Genomic DNA, 7110 nt, shown 5'->3' with positions numbered 1-7110 from the left:
TTGAGCCCCCGGAGATAGGTGAGGACCAGGGTCTGGCCGGTCACGGGCTGTCCCACGTTCGCGAGCACGTCGGAGAGGGCCTTCACGCGATGGCAGTAGGCGGTGATGGTGAGGTCGCCTTGGACGATGGCCGGGAACTCCGTCTTGAGGTAGACGACATGAGTGAGCTGATTGTTGAGGAAGAGGTTCCTGGTCAGCGCGTAAGCCTCGTACGCGGTCTGATCTTGAGCCATGATCGTGTCGAGGATGTCCTCGCTGATGGAGCCGTAGATCCACGAGCGCACGATGTAGTCCTGGCGCTGCCAGTCGGCCGTGCGGGCGTCCGGCGGCGTGACAACGGAGATGTGGCCGGTGAGGTTGTACTTGCCAAGGAGGACGGTTGATGAGCATACGCCACTTGGCATAGTTGGACTTCTGGAGGTCGAGGACGGCGCGAACGTGCGTCTTAACGCTAGTGATGTGGACGGCCTGGGAGGCCGGCGACGCGATGGAGGGGATGATAGCCCCGGAGGTGTGCGTCCCGAGCAACGATGAAGTGGAGGCTCCGAGCGCAGATGAGGTGGAGGGAGAGGTCGACATGGCGGCGGCCCAGGGAGGGAGGAGGAGCCACCGTGGCGCCTGGGGAGGGTTCGGCGGCGGTGGCTTAGGGTTCGGTGGCGGCGGAAGCTAGGTTGTAGGACCTAGGGTTGATACCATATAAACGTGAAACGGGTTGAGGGAAGACGCCTCTCAAGGGGCGATCGGCTCATATATTTGTAGCAGGATTACAAGTCCTGGAGACCAAGAAATAAACCCTATACGCGTATATGTACAACTGTATGCAAACGGAATACGCGAGATTAGCTATACAAAGTTATACGTTAACAATACCCAATAACTATTGTGTTATTTTCTATTCCCTCTGTTCCTAAATATATACGTTTTGGTAGTTTAAATCAAACTACCAAAACATCAAAGGTGGTATTTTGTAAGTATGGTCTTGTTAGGGTTGGGCAATTTTGTTATACTATCTTGGCCTTTGTAGCAGGAGAACTCGACTTGGTTAAGTCTTGTCAACAACACTTCGCAAAACTAAATCTATACCTAATAATAAAGAGGCTATTGCATATGACAGTATGTCATTTAAATTACCCATAAAAGTTGCAAAATATTACTCACCGATGCCACCTACAAGTAATAAAAAAAGTTACAAACAGGGAATCCCCGCCTGGGCCGGCCCATGCGCTCTACACCCTGGGAGAAGACACAACGTGCCTGTTTGGACTGGCCCATGTTCGGGTGGCCTGTGCTTTATTTTTTTTATTTTCCTTTTCCGTCTTTGTTTTTTCTACATTAAAATAACTTGGGACATCAAAAAAGTTTATATTTTTTTTAAATGTTCATAATTTGGAAACAAATGTTCGTGGATTCATAAAATTTTCGTAATTCATAAATGTTTGTGGATTCAGAAAATTTGCATGATTTTTATAAAATGTTTGCATCTCCAAAAATTGTTCATAATTTTGAAAACAAATGTTTGGGAAATAAAAAAATCATGTATTATAAAATGTTAATGAAATTGAACAAAATTCCGCCAATTCAAAAAATGTTCATGAACTGACAAATGTCCTAAAAATTCAAAAGCTGTTTGTGATTTACAAAATAGTTTATTGATTGATAAAATGTTCGCTGATTCAAAAAATGATCATGCATTTCAAAAAATGTTCGCTAAATCAAAAAAAGTTCGTGAATTTAAAATTATTCCACCAATTTCTAACAAAATGTTCGTCGATTCTAGAAGTGTTCGTCTATTCAAGGAAAAAGTTTTTAAAAATATTCACAACTATTTTTTGCAAAGACTATAAAATGTTCATGGAAAATGTTCGAAAATCTGTAAAAGTGTTCACGATTTCAGATATGCTCACGAGTTTAAAAAAATGTTCATGATTTTTCAAAAATGTTCAGGATTTCATGAAAATGAGAGTGATAGTATATTTTGGTGATGCAGAAAAATGTGGTCATGGATATTGGAGATTATGAAGAAAAAATAATCTCATTGCAACGCACGGGCCATTTTGCTAGTACTGATAACACACTCTTTACTTTTGTACTTCTTTGAAAAAAAAAAAGAAAAATAATAGAGTGTTGGAAACCAAATAGTAAAACTTTTGCAGCCGTTTGGAATGCAGGAAAAAGGAGAAAAACATGGACATCTCAATTTCTCACCTCCGCACAAAACTTTCCCCTTTGCCCAAACCCTCGCCTCGCACATTCTTCCACCACCGCCGGCCTCGGAGGCAACGCCACCTCTTCCACCGCCGCCGGCCTTGATCGAGAGTTCCAACCCGCCCCATCCTCACCCCCACCCCCCTCCCCCGATCTCCCACAATGGAAGGTTCGCAGAGTTCAATAGCGAGGGTGCCGGCGAGGTGCACAGCAGAGACGCAGACGTCGCGGGCCACGGTTGCGTTCCAGATCGCTGGCTACAGCCTGCACAAGGGCCTCGGTAGAGGCAAATACCTCCGTTCTCCGGCATTCTCGGTGCATTCGCTACTACCCCGACGGAAGCCCAGACGAGGCGAGCGAAGGTTACGTCTCTGTCTTCCTCGAGCTCTTGACCAAGAACGCCGAGGTGAGGGCGACCTACAATTTGATGCTTGTGCAGCCAGTTAAGGGGCAGTCGACTGTGGTGCTCTCTTCCGAAGAGCCACAAGTGTTCGACCGCGAAAGGCCGTCGTGGGGCTTGCCGAGGTTCATGAAGACCACTGCTGAAGTAGAGTCGGCGAACCTGTGGAACGATTGTCTCGTGATCGAGTGTGAGGTCACTGTTATCAAGGAAACATTTGATGTCCATGTGCCGCCTTCTGACCTTTCGGATAATCTTGCAACATTGCTAGAGGGGAAGAAGGGAGCAGACGTGGCATTCAAGATTCAAGGGGAGGTTTTTTCTGCTCACAAGGTTTTGCTTGCGATGCGATCGCCAGTCTTCGAAGCAGAGTTCTATGGGCCGCTGGGGAACAAGGGGGCGCAGAACGGCCATGATTGGTTGGCAGACAAAAATTGGCAAGCCAACATTTGGCATTTCCAACAAGTGACAGCTCTGAAATTTGCCAAAATTTTGCTAGTTTTAAGAGGTTGGCTAGGTGCCAACCAATTGCTAGACAAAATTTTGGTTTGCTTACCTATTGGCAACCCAAATTTTGGCAGCAAACCAAGCAGCCTTGACATAACAATTGATGACATGCAGCCTGCTGTTTTTAGGGCATTTCTTCACTTCATCTACACAGATTCAATGCCTTCCATGAGAGATCTTGAGGATGATGACAAAATAGAAATGGTTAAGCACTTACTCGTGGCTGCAGATAAGTATGGGATGGAAAGGATTAAGAGGATATGTGAAGGCATGCTATGCAAGAGTCTTGATGTAGAGACTGTGGCTGCCATATTAGCTCTAGCTGACCAGCATCATTCCAGCAACCTCAAAGATGCTTGCATCGAATTTATGCTCTCTTCGAATAGAATGAATGATGTGATGGCAAGCCAAGGGTATGAACACCTCAAAAGATATTCTCCTGATGTCATTGTAGATGTGTTTGAGAGAGCTGCTAGGTCCTGCAAAATTTAGTACGCCTACCTGGTATAAGCTGCTGCTTATCCTTCAGTCTCGATAGATCTTTGGAGGTGGATGCTTATGTTGGGTTCGAGAAGGCAATTAAGTCTTGCTAAATTCAGCATGCTCATTTTCTATCTAGTTATTTTTGGCAAATATAGCCACCTGAGATGAGGTTGGCAGGTTGCCATGTCTTTCAGTTTCCAGAGATCTTTTGGAGGAACCGAGTTGGTAGTATAAAATGTATGTCTCCGTTGTATTGGTTGGCCTGTCTGATATAAGTATATATGAATCTATGGTAGCTCACCTAGTTGCCTTTTATATCGGATTACTTTAATTTCTGTCCTATGTTTAGTAAGATAAAACTTTGATTTCTTGGACATCACTTTTGAGATAAATCTATTTACCTGTATGGAGAACTTACATTTGGATGCCAACTGTTAGATTTTAATTAGAGACGTTTACAATGATTTCTTGACATGAACCTTGGTAGCACAGCAGTGTCTTCGATTCAGAAAATCAGTTAGAAAATGAACTGAACCAAACTACTTTGAGATCAGAGAACAGGCAATTGTAGATTTAAGTTTCAGTTAGTAGCACTTCTATTATACTACTTTGAGATCAGAGAACAGGCAATTGTAGATTTAAGTTTCAGTTAGTAGCACTTCTATTATACTAGCGTACGTTCAGTGAAGTCTCTGTGTATGTTCGCTACACAAGCACAATCCTGTAAGAAATAGGCAACTACTTAAACCTCTGTACTTGTATTTGTACATAATTGAGGAAGGGATTAAGAGTACAAAAACTGAGAGGGATTGGGAGGAATCTAGAGGTTTAATCCCTAGGGATTGAGTGGGTATCACCCTACTCCAGGGTGGATCGAATCCCCTAGGGTGTTTAGCCCTACCGCCCGAAGCTGGAGTTCCCCTGGCAAGGCGATAATGGCACCGGTTCGTGGATCTTGCTCTGCCGACAGAATCTAGCAGCTAACGAGAAAAGAAGTGAGGTAATATGTTCGTGATAGCTTCATATGGGTGATTTTGGTTAAGTTTGTACACAATTCCGTTTTGTATCCGTTGTTTCTATGCAAAAAAAAGCCCACTGCTTGACCATATTTATCTAGGAATATTAAGTTCCAAATGTGGCTGATCTCTACATATTTTTGTGTGCCTTTCTGTTATGGCGCTGCTAGAAGGAGGGCGCGAGAGGGCCGGCCGGGTGCCTTTTTGCCTATGGCCGGACAAGAGGGAAGGGATTTCCTTCTTAATTCTTGCTTGATTAGATTGATACATCTTCTCTTTTTATATAGAGAGGTTTAATTGACTCCCAAGCAAGACTTACTTGATCCCTAAGCAAGGACCCTTATCTCTAATTAACCTAAGACTAACGGGCTACCGCCAGTCCAGGCCCATTAGGCTCATTACGTACTCTAACACTACACCCCACCTGGACATGCAGCTTGTCCTCGAGCTGCAACCTAACCAACTTATAACCATGACTCGACGCAACACAAACCTAACACCTAAAAACAAGCCTTTTACATCTCGGCTTGTGTTATTACTCTCAACCTGAAATAGACTGGGATGCTTTATTTTGGACGTGCACGTGTACAGCCACCTGGATCCCATGGACATCACCTGAACAAAAGGAGTGCATGTGTATGGCTGTTGGTCTGCACCGCACAGGGAAGACTGGAGGCCTTGCGATGGAGAATGACGAGGAGGGGTACGCCCCCTCCCCCAACCGCCAATGTCGCAGACTTTGAGGTCGCTGCCCATGGGGAAAACAGCATGCCCGCGACCCGTGGGGGAAACCGCATGCCCAAGATCCCCGACGTAGCGGACGAGATCAAGGTCCTTTGCCCAGCGAAGGGCAATTTGGAGGAGTGGCAGCTGCAGAGCACGCATCTCCCGCACACGCCGACGCGCTAGGAGGCCGCGCGCAGCAGCCTGCAGCCTCACCGCCGCCGACACGTGGCGGGTAGCGATCCAAGACGGAAGCGGTGACGGCGAGGGCGGGAACCGGACCTGGTGGATCGGGAGTCCCACCGGCGCGGGCGATGCGGGGCTGGAGCTGACCGGTGGTGGCTGCTGCAGCTGCATCGGCTTCTGCGGTGTCGCGCAGGGCAGCGGCAGCGGCTGCTGCGACAGAGCGTCGGGCGCGGCGGAGGCCGCCAGGAGCGGCAACTGCCAATGCAGCCAGGGCGGGGCGATGGTGGTGGTGGATGGCAGCTGCAGCGGCCCGGCGAGCGTGGCGTAGGCCGCCTTGTGTGGTAGCTGCCATGGTAGCCACGGCGGCACAGTGGCGGCAATGGGCGGCGCAGCCCGGTGCGACTGCTGCAGCGGCTCGGCGAGCGCGGCGGAGGCCGCCTGGTGCGGCGGCTGCCACGGCAGCCACGGCGGCGCTGTGGCGGCAATGAGCGGCGCAGCCCGGTACGGCTGCTGCAGCGGCTCGGCGAGCGGGGCGGAGGCCGCCTGGTGCGGCGGCTGCCACAGCGGCGCGGTGGCGGCAATGGGCGCCGCAGTCGGGTGCGGCCTGTAGGACCCAGCCAAGAACAGCCGGATCTCCTGGACTGCCTGGGTTAGGTCCCGCAGCACCCAGGACACCTCCTCCGGGGTGAGGACAGCGGGGGCGGGCGCGACGGAGGACAGCAGGCAAGAGCGGGGCGACGGTTGTGGTGGTCGCCAGAGGCGACAAGGTGACCGGGAGCGGAAGAGACGAGCTTGGCGGCGGTGAAGATATGATCGAATCGAAGCTAGCTGATACCAAATTGTTATGGCGCTGCTAGAAGGAGGGCGCGAGAGAGACGGTCGGGGGCCTTTTTGCCCATGGCCGGACAAGAAGGAAGGGATTTCCTTCCTAATTCTTGCTTGATTAGATTGATACATCTCCTATCTTTATATAGAGAGGTTTACTTGACTCCCAAGCAAGGCTTACTTGACCCCTATGTAAGGACCCTTATCTCTAATTAACCTAAGACTAACGGGCTACCGCCAGTCCAGGCCCATTAGGCTCATTACGTACTCTAACACTTTCTTCTATGCAGTGGGCATTGCAAAATTTGATGCACTGATACTATTTTATTTGAAACGAAACCCTTCATTGTTTTTATGTGATTCATGCAGTAATAGTTTGGTTTCTTCAGTTCAATAAACCTCTCTGTATCATGGAGGGGTATACTTGTTTCCGTCATATCGCCACTTCATTTTTCTGAATTGTTCGGTTCAACATAGGTGCCTCTTAAGTGTTTCGTGGACGTCAGATACGTCTGCATATCTTAATCTAATAATAAAGTAAATTGGATTTCTTTCGTCCGTCATGGCATTTTTTCAAAGAAGTCCCTCTATTTTAGAGAATTCAACCCGCAGTCCTGTTTTAAGTGAAAAACGAAGCGTTATTTTCGTATTTTACACAAAAGTCCTTGTCTTTTCTTGAAATCAACCCGCCGTCCAGATTTAAGTCACACCCGAACCGTTATTTAACATTTTTCGAAAACCCCCTGTTGTTTTAGGTAATTCATC

General features: G+C 48.0%; 1 pseudogene; it reads left to right on the top strand.

Moving 5' to 3' along the window:
* Positions 1 to 2367: 2367 nt before the first annotated feature.
* LOC119306241 lies at positions 2368 to 3604 on the top strand (annotated as a pseudogene).
* Positions 3605 to 7110: the final 3506 nt, after the last annotated feature.

This window comes from Triticum dicoccoides, chromosome 5B (genome assembly GCF_002162155.2).
Source record: "Triticum dicoccoides isolate Atlit2015 ecotype Zavitan chromosome 5B, WEW_v2.0, whole genome shotgun sequence".
Taxonomy (NCBI): domain Eukaryota; kingdom Viridiplantae; phylum Streptophyta; class Magnoliopsida; order Poales; family Poaceae; genus Triticum; species Triticum dicoccoides.
This window is presented reverse-complemented; position numbering and strand designations above follow the sequence as displayed.